The sequence below is a fragment of the Sinohyriopsis cumingii genome, chromosome 5 (genome assembly GCF_028554795.1).
Source record: "Sinohyriopsis cumingii isolate HCF-2022 chromosome 5, ASM2855479v2, whole genome shotgun sequence".
Taxonomy (NCBI): domain Eukaryota; kingdom Metazoa; phylum Mollusca; class Bivalvia; order Unionida; family Unionidae; genus Sinohyriopsis; species Sinohyriopsis cumingii.
Genome location: NC_142965.1, coordinates 51835502 through 51858779, shown reverse-complemented (window position 1 = coordinate 51858779; position 23278 = coordinate 51835502). Strand labels below are relative to the sequence as shown.

Genomic DNA, 23278 nt, shown 5'->3' with positions numbered 1-23278 from the left:
ACCGGCATCTTTTGCATCTCGTACCAATTTATGATAAATTCTGAACATGATATAGAATGTGAAGACAATCATCGTCATCATCATCTGCTTCATCATCATTTGCTCATTCTATATTGTATTTTCCCATTAGTTGTGGAAAAGCGATTGCACATATAAATAGTCGAAGGATACGTTTTCTTTTGTACAGATAATGATTAATGATACTAAGTCGTAATTGATATCTTTTGAAATACTGAATTATTTATTTTCATTCCTTTAAGTCAACTGATGGCTCAACATCTACTAGTCTGTGGTAAGTAGATACTCCTTTAGTATATGGATATAGCGATATGTTAATTAAAACTTTAAGCTAAATGAAAAAACAACAAAGTCTGCAGAGAGATCGACGCCTACCTACTTACCTAAATGAATGCATACCTGCCAATCTGCCTACCTATCTACCCACACACCTAAATACATACATACATACATGCAGACGTACATACATACATACATACAGACAGACAGATAGACATACATGTATGTATATATGTATGTATGTGTGTGTGTATGTATGTATGTATGTATGTATGTAGAGGGAGATGACTTATAGTCTGGGACTCAATAACAGTCCACATAAGTGGATTTTTACTTATTCAAAATTGAGGAAACGCGTAGACCTGTATATAAACGTTATCATCAGTTTTTGGGGGGTTGCTTCAAGACCAGCATGAATAACAATATGTTTGCATTCATAATTAAGTTTTCGGATTTCGAGATGGAAATAAAAATTTACGTGAAAGATCATATTTATGTAATTCTTTCCTTCTTTCTTTCAAATAATAAATGTTTTATTAGTTTTCGATTCAGAGGAATGAAACTTTTTCAATATCTTAAGCAGTACTGCCATATTTCTCGAAATTAAAATTTTAACTCCTTACCGCTATATATCCCATGTTTCAAACAACACGCTTTTCATGTTCTCCTACATCGTTAAAACCAACAGAATTAGTTCTACAAAATTCGGAAAGAATAACGCATTAGTTGGTTTGCATATTTCTTCTCTTATTCGATTACAATGAAATTCCAAATACAGCTTATCCAGTTGATATGATAGGCGCATCTTTCACCTAGCGTTACAATGGGAACTATAGATTTATTTCACCTGGAAAAAGGAATATTGATTAGATGAAATATGTACAGTTTAATTCTAAGCAGGAAGTATAAGTGTATATGAAAGAAAATACATAGAATTGGTATTTATTGACATTGAATTTCCAAATAGGTTTACATCAGGTATTATTATCGGCATGCTGTATCAACACTAGCACGTGTTAAACTCGTTGTGTTGTACACAACCTTTGATGATTTATGTGGCGTAACATGGCCTAGTCAACTGTTAACTTTATCTTTGATCTAGCTTAAACACGTTCTCCTTACAGCGGATTCCTATTTTAGAAATCTGTGTGGGCAGATTATAATCTTTTGACCTGTCGCCGTTGTTAACACAAAAACTGATTACATTTCCTAAGACCATCTTGTATCTATATTCAAAGAGATGCTTAATTTAAATGCTGAATACACCGATAAAACGTTTAGGTGAATTTATAGGCAAGAACATTGCATGGAACTGAACATAAAATAAAATAGAAGAAGCTGAAAGAATGACTAAGTAAGGCAGATAAATGAGAGGAAATCTATTAAACGTGACAAACTAGAGAAAATATGCATCCGAAGACATTGAACGAAAGCAAGTTTTAACATATTATGTCAATATCAACAAATATTATGATTTATATGTCATATAAATCATAATATTTGGTCGATATTGACATTTCGTTGCCAATTAGTGCGTACAGTTCTTGTCGTTTAACTGTAATGATTTGGACGTCTGCCGGTGGTCATCCACACACAATATGTATTTTCTGTATGGAGATATTGTTCGTGCTTGCTTATGCAATGAATATGTAGATTGTTCCGTGAACCAGTTTTTATTTTAATGTATTTTCTTTATTGTTCCTCCTTTTGATATGTTCCCACAGTTGGCTGATGTTTGAAATAAGCAGCTAGCGTCATGGGACAGTAGTAACGATGCCTTCAATAATCATCTTTCATCTTTAATCTTTGAAACCGTATAAAACACACAGAGAATAGAGAACACTTGAGAGCGACTTAGTGTATAGAATGAACAGAACAGGTCCAAGAACAGACCCTTGTGCAACACCACAACATAGATCAACTGGGCTGGAGTGTATTCCATTTGCAGATACAATTTGTGTCCTGTTGACCAAGTAGGACTTGAACCACAGTAACTAAAGCACGCACACACATGTACACATGCATTTAGCATGCGATCTCTCTAGACACACACACACACTAGATACACTGATAAGCGTCTAGGTGGCATATATTTACAGTATGTATTCCTGTTTTCCAAATTGCAAAATCTATATGTTCATGATTTAGATCCATTATTGAATAGATTGGTCTTGGTTTTTGTTTATGTTTGCAATATATTTTTCAGTGTTCATATTCGTTTCAAATATTTGTTTAAAAGTAGCAATGGAAAGATTTTGCATATTGAATCTGCAAATGTAAATATAATATTCAGCCAAAGTAAATATGAGATTGCACAAAATGTCCAATTATCCAACTCCTTCAAAATATCTCATGTTTGGACATACTTTTTAATATTTGGACTTCAAGGTGCGAATGTTCCGTAAAACTGTACCAAAATTTTGAAGTAATATTCCAGTCGTAGAATATAAGTTCAATAAGTTCGTTCTAACTTTTACAGCAATTGCGTTTGTCGTGTTATAATATGTTATTTATTTTCATAAAGTATTAGTGACAATTATTATAGGAACTTATTTTGAATTAAAAGAGACCAACTGTGTAATCATAGTACAAAGTTACGCCGGCAAAAAATTTAAGGTCACTACTCAGTACTTACATTTTTATTTAATACTTGTATCCACGTTTCTTGATTCGCAGTGTGTTGCCTCTTTGAAGTATTTGTTTTTAACAAACTTCAGAGTTTGGTTTTGCAAGTTCATTATTTCATCCTCCTGCTTACAAACTTGTTTCGAGCGAATTGGTTTTTGAATGCATCTTTCCATCATTTTGGAATTTTGGATATTGCAGAATAGTATTTCAAAAAATCTCTCATACATTTTTTTTTTGTTTTATCATTTCAAAAGGTATTAACTCGTTGTTATCATTAGGGAATTCTTTAAGAACTTCAATGCTGACTACTTTTCAGGATTTGTATTGATGTAACATTCAAGTGCAACAAAATGTATAAAACTCAGAGATAAATAAACATTTGGACTTTTCGTTTCCGCTTTAAAACTTGATACTGCAAAAATTTCATCTTACCAAAAACTGCTTTTAATGAGATTACCAAATTCGTCTAATCCTTGATATTTATGAATATAGTTGTACTGATTAGGTTCTACCAAGTTCCATCCTCGTTTTGCAAAAATGTTTTATGGAATTTTCATTGACTATCTATAATTCAAATTATATTATCTCTGTGCAAGACTTCTATACTTCCTGATCGTGATCCCGAACTGTGGTGACTTTTCTTCGTTTACTCTTAGCGTGCGTCATAACGATACTTTCAAAATTGCGATAAACGGCCTTTCGGACTTACGAAGGACGAGGATATTTTTAAATTTGACAAATAATACTTTTTTCAGGCATTTTATCTATCGCTTGTCTGTAAAGGATTTTTTTATCCGATTACTCTTCGTGTTCATTAACAAAGACGCAAGGAAATTTATTTTAATTACAGGTGATACTAGTAATCAGGATAAAATAAATTGTGTCATTTAAATGTAATTTTTCATTCCACCAAAATGTAATCAACATGCCGAAATTCTTATTTTTTATTTCTGTCACTTCAAATGTCCTATTCTGTTTCTTTTGGACAATGAAAAATATGTTTAACTAGATGTAATATTCAAGTTCATGTGTGCATTCACTGTAACGTTATGAAGCGTGTGTTAAATCAAACGATTGAACCTTAAAAAGACTTTACGTTGATGATTTATATTGTTATGTATATTTGATTTAATTTATATTTGATTTAATTGTTTGTTTGTTAGTTTTAATTCTGTTTATTCCATTATATGATGTTGTAATGGAACTCTACTTACTGGATTTGACATTGTCCTGAAATTCAGTTCAGTTCCGTTTGATTTGACTGTTTTTCATAAACAACTAATAATATAAACTTTGCATCTAATGCGGACCTAGTTTCTGACCTTGATTCAGAACCAGTAAGAGTTGAAGAAAATAAATTTTTTTAAAAAACTCTTTCCCAGAGTAAAAATCATTGACTTTAGTCAAGGACATACTGGGAGTACGTGATGCTAGGCATGTAGAAAGCTTCTATATTGTTCTAGAAGGGTGATCATGTGGCCTTCATACGGGAATCTGTTTTGCCTCTTAAATTAGTGTATAACTGTTTTCTGTAGAGAATTTGGAAATTCAAGCTGTAAACCACCGACACTTAAAGGTGTTTGTTTTGGTGACTTTTTGAGTTGAAATTCTAATTTATGGAATACAAGTGATTCTTTTCCCGGGAAATATATATGTGATCATACAGAATTCTTGGACAAGGACAGTTATCGAAATGTACACCGAATTCCAACACTAGAATGTTATATTTTGTGATTCTACAAAGAACTGTTGACACATCAGTACGAATCTGACCACAGCATACATCATCTCCTTCCATTTTTGATTTCATCAGGATTCGAACTAAGTTTTAATGCCCAAGTCTGTATGGGAACAAATCCCGTGTCATGTATAAATGTATCAGTTGTTGTTTTGAAATGTTTGCTCGTATGCAGTAGTCAGAAAAAGTGGTCAATGCAATGAACATATGGCTCATAAGAATGTTGTAATTTGTATTAATTAGTCAATAAGTTTGTGCTGCATTTGTTAACAGATATCACGACAAATGTTTTTTGTTTTTTTTTTCTATGTACGTTTCACTAGCTTCCATTAACCATCTACTTAGTTAATGAAGTAATTACTGCGTTTGATTTTTTTCCTCAATCAGAATCCTCTATATTAATGTAAAACATCATTAATTAATTGATGTGTTTTCTTTCGCTTACTTCATCATCTGGGTTTTAGCATGGACACATATCGTCGTCGTCATCATCATCATCATCATCATCATTATGATCATCATCATCATCATCGTCGTCGTCGTCTTCGTAATCAAATAATGATCTGAGAACTTTCTTAGGTTTACATAACTTCGAAAACATACTTGTAGTAGCTTTCTTCAATAATTATTCAGCCTCGACAATTTGCTTTTATTATAATTTATGTATGTGCTTGATGGCATGTTTTTAATAATAATAATAATAATAATATTCTTTTATTATTATTATTATTATTATTATTATTATTATTATTATTATTAAAATATAATTATTATTATTGTCTTTATTTCTATTGTATGATATTAATAACCATGCAGTAATAAGTATCATATAGTATATTAACAATATATTGCTTATTCTTCATTATATTTGTTACCAACACTTTAGCGAGACTCGCCAAGTACGCTGATGCCAGGCGATTAGACTACCACACGCTTAAAATCAATCCGTGAGGACACGTGGTTACAAAGGCAACTGGTGTTCTGACTGAAACCGCAATAAGTAACTAAAATCTGTCAATTAAATATGTCACTCTGATTGTTCCTTTGCTGATCCTCTCAATTCTTGAGCATGCAATATAGATTATTTAGTGGTGTGCTCAAAAGATGTATGAGTGAACAACCACCTTAATAATTATATATATATAATTGAAGCGTGAAAAAGAAATAACAACGAAGAGTCTTCAGTGTTGTCCATATACGTCAATGAGAGGCTAATCAATTTTTCAGCAATGTATCTTGAAAATCATGTTATGCAAACAAACAAAATCTAAATTTGATACTTGTGAAGATAGAAACATTTACAGGAATCAGACACGTACATTTCTCAATTCAGTCAAACATAAACTACATTAAACACAACAAGATTTTAAAGTGTAGGCATAAAGCCAATTAATATAATTAATTACTGTTGGTATATTAAAGTGTGATTTGTCCAATATGTACTAATCTCTCTCTCTCTCTCTCTCTCTCGCTGCAAAGGACAAAACATGTGGATATCTGTGGAGTGAGAGAAAAAGGATTCAAAATGGACGGCAACCTTGATCTTGAACATACAACAAGTAACCTGTATAAACCCAAATCATTATAACAGTATGTGTACACTTGTGTATACAGTGTTGCACGAAATCAGTGTTACACAGTTGCAATAACTTGTTGAAATCAGAAAGTCGTACTGTAATTTCCTTAACTAGACGTCACATGCTCCAAAATATTTCGTGTCTTAAATTTTCTTCTCGTGTTTGACTTATAATAAGGATATAAATGTATCATTTGTAAATATTATAGCTTCTTAAGATCACTTCCCTGCTCTTTTTCTCTCTGACTCTTCCCTGGTTAGTCAGGTTACATGCAAGTTTGACCTCATTTGATTCTCTCTCTCTCTCTCTCTCTCTCTCTCTCTCTCTCTCTCTCTCTCTCTCTCTCTCTGTGTTTGTGACAGAAACATACCAAATTAGAGGCAGAGAGATGGGTGAACAAAACAATCCATCTTCAGTCTCTCTCTCTGTTCGATGGTTAGACATCATGTCAGATTTACGACGATGGATCCAGATCTCTCTCTCTCTCTCAGAGAAATTTAGAAAGAACGTGTATTAAAATATTTATAAATTTACAATATACAAAAAGAACATAAAAGATGGAATAAATTTAAAACGAAAATTAGAAACATTTCTAAAAATGTTAGGAAACATTTAAGAGGCTTTTAAAGAAGAAATTACATAATTAAAATATAATAATTATATGAAATAAAAATTATAGGAAATATAAATCAGCCGTTTCGAGAAAGTATAAATTATCACATGTTTGAACAATAATTAGAGAAGAAATTATGAGGCTGAAAGAAGGACACAAGATTTCATACAAACATGCACCACAATAATTTCTTCACAAACAAAGTCTCTGACATCATCTTCGATGTGTATGTGGTCGATGTGGGGGAGAGGGAGAAACTCTATAGTCACAAAATTCAATGAGAAAGTTCACCATCTCGATCATACCGCTGTATTCTATCAGGTTGTGTGAGCACTGTGTGACAGTATGTAATGTCTAACTCAAGTGGATCGATGGTTTGTTCAATTGATGCATTAAAATTTCAGTGCCTTTTTATAAACCAGTCATAGGAAGTTGAGAATGCTGAAGCAATTATGCATTCCACTTTTGATCGTTTATCTTCTTTGAAAGGACGATCTACTTAACATCCGCAACAACTGTGTATGACCAGAAGTGTGATTCTTTTAGCACGATGATGAGCAAACGTTTTCACTGACCTTTATTTTATTTCTCCATCAAGCCACGAGGTTTTCAACATCTATTTTTTTCTAGTATCATATTTTGATTATGTTCTTGTGGCAGAGTTTCTGTGTGATTGTCCGTGCGAGATTTGTCCATCAGAATGATTTCCATTAGTGAATTTGTTGAAAAGGCACTTATCTGGGACTGATGATTTAAATGGCGTTGCCAATTCTGCAAACAAGGTCACGTTCACAACTTTCTCAATGGCTAGATTCCTGACGTTACAATCTGGAAATGTCCCTCGTCATGTCGATGTACAATTTATCTGTCTCGACATTTATGTTTAGCGAATCTGCGTTCATTGTCAATAATCTCATTCTATAACTGCATTAGCTTTTCAGCTGGTTGTAGCAGATTTCGTGCATTACATTTGGTAAAATAGAACCCTATCTAATAATTATACATGGATTTAGTTATCATGAGGATTTTGTTTTCAAACTGACGAGTATTAATTCATCATCAATTATTGGCCTCCTAGCTTTGTGGCATCTCTTGACTTTTGACTTGTATTATTTTCAGTCTATAATTTCAGCCAATGTTGATCCATTTGCAAGCAAATATTTAGATTTTGTATTGTCTCTTAGGTTTACGATCAACACAATGAAATTATCTGTCAATTATCTTCTAGGATCCACCATGTGTCAATAACATTATAAATGTTTGACTAGTTTTTCTCCAGCCATCTTATTTATACATCGCACTTCCATTTAGCTGACATGTTTTGGCTCATTGTTACAGGCGAAAATGTTTCGCTCGGTTACAGTACTCTTGAACTATTTTATAAGCGGTTTAGTGTTGATCATGCTTCCTTAGCGTTCTTTTCTCATTGGAATAACTACACACACACACACACATACACACACACACACACACAGAGACACCATTCTTTAACATGACCTCGATTGCAACATCCAGTGATGTACATGTATTGTTAAATGCCCGTCTCTTTGCTTTGCCAATAAAATATGTTTAAACAACAACAGATCGCGGGTCTTCCTCTTTCGGAACAAAACAAACAAAAGCAAGTTAAATTCAATGCTTTTATGGTCACATTGCTTGAATGACATGGTTAAAATATGACTGCACCATTTGTACGGAGGCCATATTATTTGCACTGGTTCGAATGTGACGCCCAGAGATATTACGAATGTGGTTGTCTGAGAAGATGGAAGGACTTCCAGCCAATGTGCAGATCCGAACATGTTGATAATCTGAATTTTCGGAATCACATTCCGCGAAGTTTACCGTTTGAGGAAAATTCCGAGATGTGATGAATCTGACCTTTCACATCACCAGCTTTTTATGAAAATTAGAGTTTACGGGTCAGTCAAACATAAAGAAAAATACATGATCACACACACACACACACACACACACGAGCCGGTGAAAGTTACTAACGCCACATTTACTAACTAACGAAACATTAACGGGCATGTACAAGTTCCTGCCAACACGTCTCCTTTTATATTTTTTAATTTATAACCTTGTTTATTCAATGCGAACCAAATCTAATGCGTTTCAATTTCCTTTTATTTGCATGATGCCTTTGCCTTTCAAAACGGATCCACTTGAACACATAAATCTTTTCATCTTTCCATCATATATATATATATATATATATATATATATATATATATATATATATATATATATATATATATATATATATATATGGGTGTGGATGGGTGTGACGCGAGAAATAGGTCATTTAGAAAAACACTGAAATTTTAAATTTCGCGTATTTCTAAAGATCCATCCTTCCTGAATTGATTGCAGTTTATTTCACGGAACTATATTTAATATTTAATAGAGATGCAACGAACTGAATGCATGATTAATAACGACATGTCTTGAATGCATAATGTAACAACGACATGTCTTGAATGCATAATGTAATAACGACATGTCTGCATATGTGTATAGGTTACTCCAATTGTATGGGAAAATATGAACGAGTTTTTTCTGAGTAATACCGCGCGACCATGGGAGTGCTGTATTAGTTCAAAAAATACAAATGCAATAATCTTTTTAATCTATTCTCATTTCGTTCTCCTTCCTAAGGCTTAATAGTGAAGGAATACACTATAAAAAAACAAAGTAATTAAAGGTATGCTTTATTTCAAAATAAATACACAATGTAATACCAAAATAATTATGTTGGTGTAGTCATTACATAGAAGATCTCTCCTTTGTCTTTCATCAGAACTAATAGCATGTAGTCCCAGCCCAGGACAAAGAAGAAAATTTAATGATCTATTATTCCAACTGGCGTCAAAATTATAGCTGGCAACGCCTCTAGTAATACCGCATTACCGAAGTTGCATAACGCCACGTTGTAAGCAAGTCGTATTAATGACGGCAGTTGCTGTCGAAACAAGTATCATTAATATTATTAGTGATTTGTAATGAAATAAGTCATCATATAAACAGAATACGTATGTTTATTTTCACTTCAAGCCATTTTATTCCTTAGCTGTACCAAAAATCAAACAACAGCAACACGGGTGTTTACTATGGTTACTCAACTCCGTTGTCAAGTGTTAGTAGGTAGAGCTCATCTCAGTCTAATCTACAAATCACCAAGCACCATCTATCTATCACAACCTTTCGTCCTTTCGTTTGTGTTTTTTTATATATAATTATTTCTAAACTTCAATCGATTAATTAGCAATGGCATACAATACTATGTGTGAATTACAAGTATGTCTTATTTTATGGTAGCATGACTCATTAATGGTTAGACAGCTAGGAAGTTTTCACTAAAAACTAATTATAGATGTAAATTTATATAATTTAACTATCATCTAAGGAGTCAGATCGAATTATCCAATGGGACGGTTGCTTCGAGGTCAGAGAGAATTTTTCAAATGAAATTGGAAGCCGTTGTCGGCTTCACCATGTAAATGTTGGATTTAGCCGTAACCATTAAATTCCGTACCGTGTAAATAATATAACGTCTTTGTACCAGATGATTTTTCTGTCCCAAATTATGATAAGATCGAAAATACGAAAACAAAGGTGCAGTAATGACGAAATATTCAAAGTCTGAAAACCAATTATTGCAGTTTACGTTTTAATTGACTGGCAACATTGACAATCTACTTGTTTTCATTTCTTTTATAAACTGTATTATATATTGTAATGTATTCTACAGGTAGTACCTGTACTGGAATCTGTGTATACGGCGTGTAGAATTCAACTTTGTGTGGCTGTATATGCAATACTGGGTACTATGGTAATCTCTCTCTCTCTCTCTCTCTCTCTCTCTCTGCATCTATCTATCTCTAATATATATATATATATATATATATATATATATATATATATATATATATATATATATATATATATATATATATATATATATATATATATATTTATTTATTTATTTATTTATTTATTTATAGTGTGTGTGTGTGTGTCGGTAATTCGGTAGTTTCTGTCACAAACGAATGCATGGAATTTCTTAGTAATCTTGTTACGAACTGAATGCTTATAAACGCATGTTTTTGGTTTACATGAAAACATATTTCAGATAATTAGTATATTTGTTGTTCAAAAGTTGTATTTGTATCAACTTAATTTTGAATATTACAAATAGAATTATATTCATGATCGCATGTTTAATACGTGTGACGTTTGCCAACGTGGAGGTCAAATGGGATATGTGAAAGATACTCTGTTGAAATCCAAATTTGTCAGAAACATTTTAGATTGAACAAAAATGTCATTTTAGCTATTTACAAGCTCATGTTATTGTGTTAAGGACATGTATTCCTTTGTAAGAACGTGAATCACGCTAAGACCTTCCGGTGTGCAGTTGCTTTCTGTTTGATTTTGCGTAATTTTTCTTATCCAAAAATTATTTTCTCATTTCGTGAGTCAGCTGTGTTTTATGTTTACTGTTCTTCTCAGATAAATATCTTGCCGGTTTTGTTGGCATCCCTGTCTAGTATATCAATAGTATAACCAGTATATTGTATGCTTCAGTATTAACACTTTCTATATTTATTAAGAAACCCTCTAATGTCAGCTCAATGTATTTTATACAGTATCTACTATAGCGTAAACTTAATCAACTCACTAAAGTTACAGTTTTTAGATTACACTTTATGCAACAATTAAAACACACACATTCTTATGTCAATTGTTTAGGCTCGAATAAACAGTAACACAAGAAAGAGTGAAAACAACAAGCTTTGAAAAATACAATAATTTATTTCCCTGGAAAAATTCTGTATAAATGAGAATAATATGAACTTACGGTTTTATAGAATCAAATCCAAAAATAATCCAAAATAATCCGAGAACAAAATTCTAGAAGCCATAATAACAAAATGTTCTACTGAGTTCACGTTCGAATCCCGACGAAAAATCCAAGATGGAAGACGATGACATATGCTGCAATATGCAGTGTCGAAGTCTACAGTTCCTTGTAGAAATAAAAATTATCACTCCAGTTTCTGATACCTGAATACATTTTTATATAAAAAAAACTGTCTTTGTTCCACAATATTACATGAGCACACGTATTTTCCAGAAAAACAATGGAATTAATCCTTTTGAATCCAACTAATTTGAAATAACTCCAAACCAAGTAATTTGAAATAACTTCAAACAGCACAACACACAACCGTTTAACAGCTCAGCTTCTACTGAGATTAATTCTCCAAAACATGGGTTATAAGGGATTTCTAAAACGTAAACAATGGTCACGTTATCATCTTCTGGAAGTTCATAGAAGCAAATACTTGTTACACATCACATTTACCTAGTGTGCCACTGACGAAAACCCATCATTTTTACTCTAAGAAAAAAACAATTGTTAAGATCTTAAAGACGAGGTCCCATCATAACCTTGGAAACAACCAATCATTTTAAAATAAAATAGAACTTGTTTACGAAAGTTGCTACAAATTCTGAAACAAGGTCAGGATTTAGATCAACGCCTGGTGTTTATAAACTAACAGTCATGGTCAAACTATTTTCTAAAAAAGTATCATCTCTAGTAAATAAATTTACATTACAATATCATGTAATGAAAAATAATAAAAACATTTAAAACTGACAAACAATTAAATTGAAATAAATGTATATTAAATCAGATTTAATTAAATCAGATATACACAACAACATAGAAAAGTCATATTCCATAAGGTAATGACTACCTTATTTTAGGGAGGTGGGGGCTGCGATCTTCTTTAGAGCTAATTTTTTTTTTTACATTTTCGCTTAAGAAAATTATTTTTTTCAGATAATATAATGGACATAATATGGTGTTAGTTTGCTATAAATCAGAGCACTATGTTGTTTCCCGCTATTGACAGACAGACCGTTTATTTGAAACAGTGTCAGGGCCCGGTCTCAAAAGATTACATTGATGTTCCCTAATATAATTGCGGTAGTCTGTGGTAGATATCGTGACATGTTCCGAAATACTGGGGTACAAACGTTTTCATGGTAACCAGCTTTAATATATATATATATATATATATATATATATATATATATATATATATATATATATATATATATAGGATGAATGTTAATGAATAGACAGCTTCCATAGCTGACACCGCTTTCAAACTCAAAAGCATTGCTGTCCTATAATACGTCTAATACGTTTACTGCCTAACACTTATCACGGGCAAAACTGTTACTTGCACCACAATATTTTATGACTGCTGAATGTATAAGTTTGTAATAGGTACGGAGTCTGCATGATTCAATATGTAATAACTGCAATGCCAGTAGCTGGTAAAGGAAAGTAACATTTCCATTGGTCAGAATGTTATCACGTGATCAAAATGAATTGCGTTTATTTCTGTATGAACTGTAAGGAGAACTGCTTTTCTAAGAATACCCACTTCTATAAATAGAGTCACGTGTACAGCATAAGATAAACACTGCCAGTGAAGGCAGGCACGAAGTAAGCATTAAAGGAAAACAACATTCTAACAATTTTTTTAAAAAAATAATTGAATAAATTTGGCTTCCATTAGTTGAAGGACTGGTATTATGATGTCCTTATTACAATCAAGCAGGACAATCCCAAGTGCTATAAATAGCTACGTAACAGAAAACCCTAAACATGTATTACAACGCTCAATTAAGATTTATGTTTTTTGGGGTTTTTTTAATGATGCAAACAAAATATCATAACGAATGATTGAAATTTCAATTATAAGAGTTTAACGTTGTTTTTTCTGAGTTTATCGTGGTATAAACTGTCAGTTGCCGATTCACCCAGTTAACATAACGCCTACAGCGATAAACTCAGAGAAAACAACGTTAAACTCTTAAGCGAATTTCATTATTACATTTGAAATTTACATTAGTAGAAATATATGTTTGATTGACCTCCAGTAAGTAGTTCGCTTTCTAGGTACCACGTGCAGCACTACCTGTGACAAAATATGCTATAACGTAGGAATACTAAATGAGACGAGTTGTGTTTGCCAGTATACGGATCGCTGGTTTGGTACTCGCTGCACATCGTGTCGCAACCCGTACACCGGGCCGACATGTACAGCCTGTAAATACACTAGCTGTCTGAACTGCGGCACGTTCAACAATGCCACGTGCAGGTGTGAATGTCTACCTGGCTATGGGGGTCTTCAGTGTGAAAGTAAGTTTAGGTCTACTTAAAAATAACAAAATAAAACGTTTCATATGCAAGAGGTATAACAAATGAGCTAGATATAACCTATCACGTTGTGTGATGACCAATTAGATTCTCATATCAGCAAAGTTAAATAACATTTTGGACAAAACTAAACCAATTTTATAATTGATTTTATGCATTTATAACATTCAGTTTTTCTTAACTTTAAGCTCGGATATTGATATTATATTTACTTGTGATAAGTTGGTGAAACTGCGTCTGTTATTAAGTTTCAATTAAAAGTCTGTTATGCCAAAAAACTTGAATGAGACATACACCAGTATTAATTCCTCACCCCAAAGGTTTTTATCCCCTACCTAGTTTAAAAACAGAAAGCATCAAGGTCAAATTAAGTGCACAGGACTTAGTCATTTCATTATTCAAGTTTCATCTTCTTACCTGATTGTCGTCAGGTGGCCCCTAATATTGTCGTCAGGTGGCCACTAATATTGTCGTCAGGTGGTCCCTAATATTGTCATATTGTTCGCGTTTCAAACCAAACTGCCAAACTGAAGTTGTCATTGTGAGCAGACAGACTGCACATTCTTTTCCGGTTCGTAGGACAATCCATATTCAGTGAACTCTGTGTCGGTTGAGTGTCTAGTTTTAATATTTCTAAAATATTGTTATAGAATAAAAAAGGTGCAAGAGAAGTAACATCGAAAATTGCGCAAATTTAAAGGAATTATTCAGAGCCTACCGAAGACGGCTAAATACACCATTAATATTGTCTGAAAGAATAGACTCGTCCACACAAATATGTTGACCGTGTTAGTAATGAAACTATATTTATTTAGGTTTGAATAAGATGACAGTGGTATAGATCCCTGGCAAATGAATGAAGAATGAAATGACTAAATTTTGAGTTGTATGCATGTTTATCCTTGATGTTTTTTAAATTTAAAAATGACACCAGACCGACAAATCCAAACACTAACATAATACTGCTGAGCGCCAAGCGAGGCACCTGTTAGTAACATTCTTATAGGCTTTTGAGTATGACTTGCCCGGGATTCGAACCTGCGACATCACGTATGCGAGGCGGACGCTCTAATCACTAAGGCCACTGGAACGGTGTCCCTGGTGTGAACCACTGTATGCGTGTTCATGCAGCGCTCACACGTGATCTGATTATCTGAGCTGAAGACAAAATGCAAGAACCGCTCCGGTGGCCTAGTGGTTAGAGTGTCCGCCTCGGATGCGGGATGTCGTGGGCTTGATCCCCTGCCGAGTCATACCAAAGACTTACAAAATGGTACTAACAACTTCCTCGCTTGGCGCTCAGCATGAAGAGAATAGTGTTAGGACTTGTCGGCCTGGTGTTAGGATAATGTGACTGGGTGGGACATCATGCTACATGTCTGCATCATGATGCCCCAGTGCTGGACATCACTGTAAACTGCCACACTGCAGGCATCGTAGCGATATGACTGAAAAATAGTTAAAGCTACGTTAAAAGCCCTAATCACACACACACACTCACACAAAATGCAATCCCACCCCACCCCCTCGTCCCATTAGCCCTATCCCGAGTCAATGTAACACCAACACTTTTCGTATCTGTCTGTTAGTATGTAGCAACATGCTTCAACAATGTTCGCTAATTGCTATATAATACTGATACAATGTGGAATGCACACGTTTACTTGAATATTTTATTTCCTAGTATCAAATTTACATGCATGTGTTGCTTGTCTTTCATTTCTCAAGTCAAATCTAATCATCAAAGTAAAGACTAATTGGGAGAACTCGAAATAAGCCTAAACTGGTTGCTTAAACTTTTGTATTTCTTTATGTGGTATTTCATAAACTTTCTTTGATTGTATTTTAAATAAATACAGTTTAAGGTTAGGACAAATAGTATGAAGTAAATTTAGGTACGGATTGTAAGGAGGTTATCTGCAAGCGTTTCGCGCATGAATTTACTGTTTAACCACGTTTCGTCTAATTGCTGAAAGAATTGGTGCATACCAATGCGTACCTATCTGAACAATGTGCCGCATTCCTCTGACATATAATTAGGATGAAAAAACAGTTGTCTCACTACAATCTGCTAGCACGTGATATGCAATGGTCTTTTTCGTATCTCATTGTAGCGAATTGTAACAACACCCTGTCCACGTGTGTGACAAATGCAGCGGCCGGGAAATGCGTCACGGACAACGTCAATATGGAGACTAAATGCAACCTGGCCTGTGGATTGTGTGGTAGGTATGTTGTTATTGTCGATGTATGTAATTGCAAAATGGCATATCGATTATGTGGATGGTCTATTTATATTATCGATTTATGTAATTGCGACTTGTGGTTGTGTAGTAAGTTTATTGTTATCATCGACCTACTGAATTACAATATGGGATGTGAATCGTGTCGTAAATCAATTGTTCTTTGTCAAATTGTTAAGTGTTTATGCTCAAATAAAGAGTAACAAAAGAAAGATTGAAAACAACAAGCTTTGAAACATGTAATAAATAATTTTTTTCCCTGAAAAAAACCCACTATAAAAACTAAAATTAAGAAGGTTTTAAGAATCAAATCCAAAACTAATCCAAGAATAACCCACGAATTAAATTTTAGAAGTCAAAGTAATGAAATGTTCTAATAAATTCAGGTTCGAGTCACTACGAAATATCCAAGACGGATGGCGATGAAATATACTTTAGTCAGTATAGAGATGATGTGTACAGTCCTTTGTGAACTACATAAAACAATATTCCGGTGTTTGAATTCCGAATAAAATTTAAATAAATGTCATTGTCCACGTATTATGTATGATTACTCACACATTTCCAGGAAAAAGATTTATCCTTTAGAATCCAAATAATCTGAACAAAAATTAAAATGTATCAAATTATAGAAAGGGTTTTCTGTGTCGTCAATAAATTAAATATACTAACTTTCATGAGAGAGAGAGAGAGAGAGAGAGAGAGAGAGATTATTCATTTTAACCAAGAAAATGTAAGCTATGAGCTGGTGATTAATTTGTTCAATAAATTACGCCTTGAATAGACATTTATTACCGCAGCTGATGTTAATTTATTCAATATATCATGACCGCTCCGGTGGCCTAGTGGTTAGTTCGTCCGCCTCGGATGCGGGAGGTCGTGGGTTCGATCCCCGGCCGAGTCATACCAAAGACTTACAAAAATGGTAATAACAGCTGCCTGGCTTGGCACTCAGCATTAAGAGGTTAGTGTTAGGACTGGTCGGCCTGGTGTCAGGATAATGTGACCGCGTGGGACATCATGCTGCATGTCTGCGGCATGATGTCACAGTGCTAGACATCACTATAAACTGCCACACTGCAGACATCGTAGCGATATGACTGAGGAATTGTTAGAGCTACGTTAAAAATCCTAATCACGCATATACAATAAATCAAGCCTTGAATGGACATTTGTTACCGCAATTAATGTTAATTTATTCAATATACCACGCCTTGAATAGACATTTATTAGAGCAACTGATGCTAATTTATTCAATAAATCAAACCTTGAGTAGACATATATTACCGCAACGAATTTTAATTTATTCAATATACCACGCCTTGAATAGACATTTATTAGAGCAACTGATGCTAATTTATTCAATAAATCAAACCTTGAGTAGACATATATTACCGCAACGAATTTTAATTTATTCAATATACCACGCCTTGAATAGACATTTATTAGAGCCACTGATGTGAATTTATTAAATAAATCACGCCTTGAATAGACATTTATTACCGCAATTAATGTTAATTTATTCAATATACCACGCCTTGAATATACATTTATTCCAGCAACAGATGTAAAGTTATTCAATAAATCACGCCTTGAATAGACATTTATTACCGCAATTAATGTTAATTTATTCAATATACCACGCCTTGAATATACATTTATTCCAGCAACAGATGTAAAGTTATTCAATAAATCACGCCTTGAATAGACATTTATTACCGCAATTAATGTTAATTTATTCAATATACCACGCCTTGAATAGACATTTATTCAAGCTACAGATGTAAAGTTATTCAATAAATCACGCCTTGAATAGACATTTATTACCGCAATTAATGTTAATTTATTCAATATACCATGCCTTGAATATACATTTATTCAAGCTACAGATGTAAAGTTATTCAATAAATCAGGCTTTGAGTAGACATTTATTAGAGCTACTGATGTTATTTGATTCCATTAATCACGGCTTGAATAAACATTAATTTGAATCTACTGACATTAATTGAATCAATAAATCAGGCCTTGAGTAGACATTTATTACCGCAATTAATGTTAATTTATTCAATATATCACGCCTTGAATAGACGTTTAATAGAGCTACTGATGTTAATGTATTCAGTAAATCAAGCCTTGAATACACATTTATTACCGCTACTTACGTTAATTTATTCAATAAATCATGCATTGAATAGACATTTATTTAGAGCTACTGATATAAAGTTATCCAATAAATCTCGCCTTGAATAGACATTTATTTAGAGCTACTTTTGTTAATTTCCCAGATAAGGCCAAGATTTAAATATTGTCATCCCACGTTTAAATTATTTCTTAACCATACTTGCTCCTTTGTTGAAGATTTCTATAAAATTCTCTTTACCGTTAAATAATATACGAAACACTAATTTCTTTGACATCGCGTTTTCTATTTCTTTAAATCAACTACTGCCAGTCACAATTATAGCCCAAATGTCAAAATATGTGATCACTTATAATTTATCATAGAATGATTAAAGTATGTCTTGATTTGGCTCACCTATAACTTATCACCGATTAACGGTGTCTCGGTGCATTTTTACGTCACAAATTAATGGTTGTCTCAATGCATATTTGTCTTTTTATGGTTGTAACTTGCGATATTACTTAAAATATTAGTCTCCAAGTATACAATATTGTGGATCCCAGAATGAATCTAATAATTAACAACTAATATTTTTTCAAACCACATTTTTAAGAGTTTTTCAACACCGATGACTAGTTTTAGGACTTCTTGTACCCGACTTTCCTTTGAGACTTTGACGCAGTGGTTAACATCAATAGCCATTTATGTTCATATGATTTTTCTACGTTTGAACAAATGCGATCTCAGAACTTTTTCTCGAAGTATGTAGTCCAAAATCATATAACCTCAGGTACGTAAGACATAAATGGAAGGAATTATATATTAGCATGTTTACTATAATCAGTCAGCAAATCTTGAATGAAAATGAAACCGTGTATACAAGTGTCGATCTTACCTTGCCACCGAATGGCAGTACGCGTAGATCATAAACCAGACCAGAAAGAAGAATTAATTAAATTTAATTTTGCACTTAACAATCTGAAGTAAGCTTCCATGGTCTACCAAAAATATGTCGTGTTTCTAATAAGAGAAGTAATTTCCGGTAATGAAATGTTTATTTTTCTTAATGTCCTTGGGCGTCTTTTTCCTGTGAAAATTGCCAGTGTGCGAGCCTGGATGGTGTATGTGATGGAAGATACGATTGTCTCGATGGATCAGACGAGTGGACAAAAACCTGTTCAGGTTGTAACACAATACTGTATAGGTTATACGATACTAATACTATAGATTTTGGTGCGATGAACGGGAATCGAACCATTTGACTCGACGCTCTTACAACTGCACTACCGCGACTCCCTTTGGAAGGACGAAATTATTAGTATTTTCTACGATATCACGTGTATTTAGTTGTTCACATTTGTAGTCAGGTACTAAAAAAGATTGTGACTTAATTATTTTGGCATGCTGTATGCATACAGTTCTCTGTTGAATCATGACACTTGTTGAGTGGCTGCATCTTGAGAAGCCCTTGACCCTTGGTGCAAATATAGGTTTCTGTGACTTCCATTCCATATATTTGCTCAAAAGGGTGCGTGCAATGATCATGTCTTGAATCCGCTCATGTTAGAATAATGAAACTTGATAATTTGATATATAACTGTATCTATACGCCACTTCAACCAAAATGGCATACTATTACAACCAAAGAATGTCACTGTGACCTACGTTTTATGTCATCTTGACGTGGGTTAAGTATTTGGAATTGGCTTATGACCACATATAGGTCTCCATGCCGTATATATCCTAGTCTTCATAGAAGGCCCTTTCATGACAAGGGCAAACGAAGGTAGTTCTCAGTATTTTTCTCAAGTGTCAACATGTATTATTAATGACTGTGTATTGTATATTATCAGTTACCCCCGGTAGACTATTTGTGTATTTGGTATATGTGAAATATGAGGTAATAGAAAATTGGACTGAGTGCATTTCCATGTGAGGCCTTAATACCAGATCAAGGTAATTACTGATGCATGAATATGTGTATAATATTGGCCACACTGGCCGTTTTTCCAAGGTTATTCAAAGTCTCTGACTCACCTACTGAAATATGTCTTTTAAGCATGGACGGTGATAGTAAATTATGAAGGAGATTTTTTGTAAACATTAATTTCAAGGGATAACGAAACGAAAATCCATTGTTTGTATCATAGTTTTCTAATTTCATATGATACAAAATAATATATTGGGTTTTCATTATGTTTTTTTTTTTTTAAATCTTTTGCGCCATTTATTCCCAGCCAAAATGGGTCAATATTTTCTGGGTCAAAACTACTTTAGGATGTTTTTTGTTTTCTGCACGATCCTTAATTCATAGTATGACTGCGGCATGATAATGACTGACCGAGACTACTCACATACGTCATTCACGCGCTCTGAGTCACTTTTTTGAAGCTATAGGTGTCATTGTGTAGAATCTGATGACACTTACCTCCAAATGGCGTTTATTCACTTTATTTTGCTCCTTGTCCATTACAATCCCAATGAAAATTATTTTCTAAATTCCTTGCGAAATGCTTAACGGCAAATGCAGCGATAACGTACATCGACATTTTTAGACGCAATCACTAAGCAGGGGATCCTGTTTAATCCTGTTTCTGTCACGCGCTATGATGTAAAATGGAACGCATCTGCTGCTGAGAAGAAATTATAATACAAATATGAACAGAAACGCGATAATATCATTCATAAAGAATTCTTGGGAAACCACTGGCAGGAAAATTACAGCAGACAAGGAGGTGAATGAAAATTGATGAATGAGATTTTTTTACGTTTTACAATATATGAGCAAATAAGGTGACGAAGTTGAGATGAGTTCATTTACTTATTTAGTCGGAATCTGTACTGCTATGCGTCCATATGCTATGAAGAAAATAAATTATTCATTAGTCATTTATCTCTTCTCATAAACACCATATATTTATCCCATATTTAATTTCAGTGGACCTTTAGGTCTCATCGGAATAAACATTACTCTACTTAATTCCTATTGTTTGCATAAAGATTAGGTTTTGTTGATATTTCAACATAAGCCTTGATATCCTTAAAGATTTCTTTAAACATTTTCACGGTCATCGGATATGAAATAAGAAACTTTGATTTCCCGCAACAGTCACAAAAAAAAAAAAAAAAAAAAAACGAAATCGCTATCAGATGGCGATTACGTCAGCAACATAAACGAGCGAATTAATCCGTTTTCAGCGAATAAGTGTCTTAAGGTAAAACATTTTCTTTCTCTTTGCTTCAACAGGATCACCCAGACAGACGTGCTTCATGATCTCCCTCCTGTGTCTGCTACCAGTTGTGATCATTCTGCTCAAGCACCTCCGTTAACGAAGAACCTTCATCACTGTACATATTATGATTTTCCCCAAGAATCAAACTAAGGAAACCATGATTGACTTTTTAGCTTAGTACGGAATATTTTATTGCTGAATGTCTACTGTTCAAATTTTTAAAAATAAATTCGTCCTTGAGTTTCACCAACAGAGTTACTCACGCATTGATAAAATATACCATGAAACTATCATTATATAGTCATTTGTTTGGAGATATATGAAATCTTGGCATTTCTATGAGTTTTCCTGTTGCGACTGTTGAGACACAGTTTTTCAAATGTTATATTTGTTTTAAATATGTGTCTGTCTAGTATAAACGAGCAATTTTCTGAACAGCAATAATCAGTTTGATGCTTCGTGTCAAGAATGGTATCATTATATTTGTCAATATATACAGATTACGTTTTATGGAAACGGAATGAGTTACTTACATATAAATATTTGTGACTTTGTACAATATGGATATAGTTGTATCACCAAATCAAATGTTTGTGGAACTAAAAAGGATTATTTAACATGATCCAAGTCAAACTAATTTCTTTTAATGTCACCTCTTTTAATTTGGTTCATTGTTTGTCGCCAAAGTTTTAATATTAGATTACTCGAAATACAAAATTATATTTATGATACATAAAATTGGAACGCCGCATTTTCTTTAATACAGTGGAAGAATACATTCTTAATATACTTATACACCTATTTCTGAATAGTAACATTTTTATGATTTTATTCAGATGGAGACAAAAGAGTTTCTCTCCTAACAAATGATCTGTATAACTAGCGGGTTAAATTGTACTGCGTCACCACATCACTGCTAGACATAAGCGAGACAAATTTTTCAACACTTGTACATAAAATACATTATTTTTTAGATATTCTCTTCTAATAATATCACATTCTGGGCAAGCGCAAAAACAAAATGAAATTCATCCTCTATTATATAAATATTTCTTCTCCCGCTCAGTTCACGAAATCTGAATGTTATATCAATTTTACCCTTCATCCTGTTTCATTTGTTAGTTTATGGCTTGAACTCCTTAGCTGCACTAAATGTTTTCTTAATTCAAAAAGGAATATTGCACGAGATGTATTTGTCACATTGTAGTAGGGATTTATATAGTCAGTAACATTTTGAGGAAATAGAAATATGGAGAAAGGGTAGTCGATAGCATCCATAGCTCTACAAATGTAATGGATGTTATAACAAACTTTGGAGTTAGGGAGCAAGATTTCTCCTCACATTTTCCATTTTACTGATCGTTTAAAGTGCCAATAATAGAGGCAAATGGGGAACAATTGCAATAATTTGAGGTAAATGTGTGCAATTAGAGCTTTTTCAGTCTTATAAATGAGCATAAGGAAGCTTTTAGACAACCACTGAAGTAAACGTTTCAGGCGACGTAGGAACATATAACATATCTGCTAAATGCTAATATCGATGATTCTATAATCTTTGGCTCCAATGCACTTTCCCACTGT

The 23278-nt window shown here is 33.4% G+C and overlaps 1 long non-coding RNA gene across 2 annotated transcripts; it reads left to right on the top strand.

The window, feature by feature from the left end:
- Positions 1-10594: 10594 nt before the first annotated feature.
- On the top strand, positions 10595-21896 carry LOC149799159 (uncharacterized). 2 transcript variants are annotated; one of them, XR_016420875.1, is made up of 3 exons: positions 10595-10688; positions 16214-16324; positions 21712-21896. It is a non-coding gene; the product is annotated as an uncharacterized LOC149799159 (long non-coding RNA). The 2 variants fall into 2 exon arrangements; XR_016420874.1 differs by lacking the exon at positions 10595-10688 and adding an exon at positions 13916-14081.
- Positions 21897-23278: the final 1382 nt, after the last annotated feature.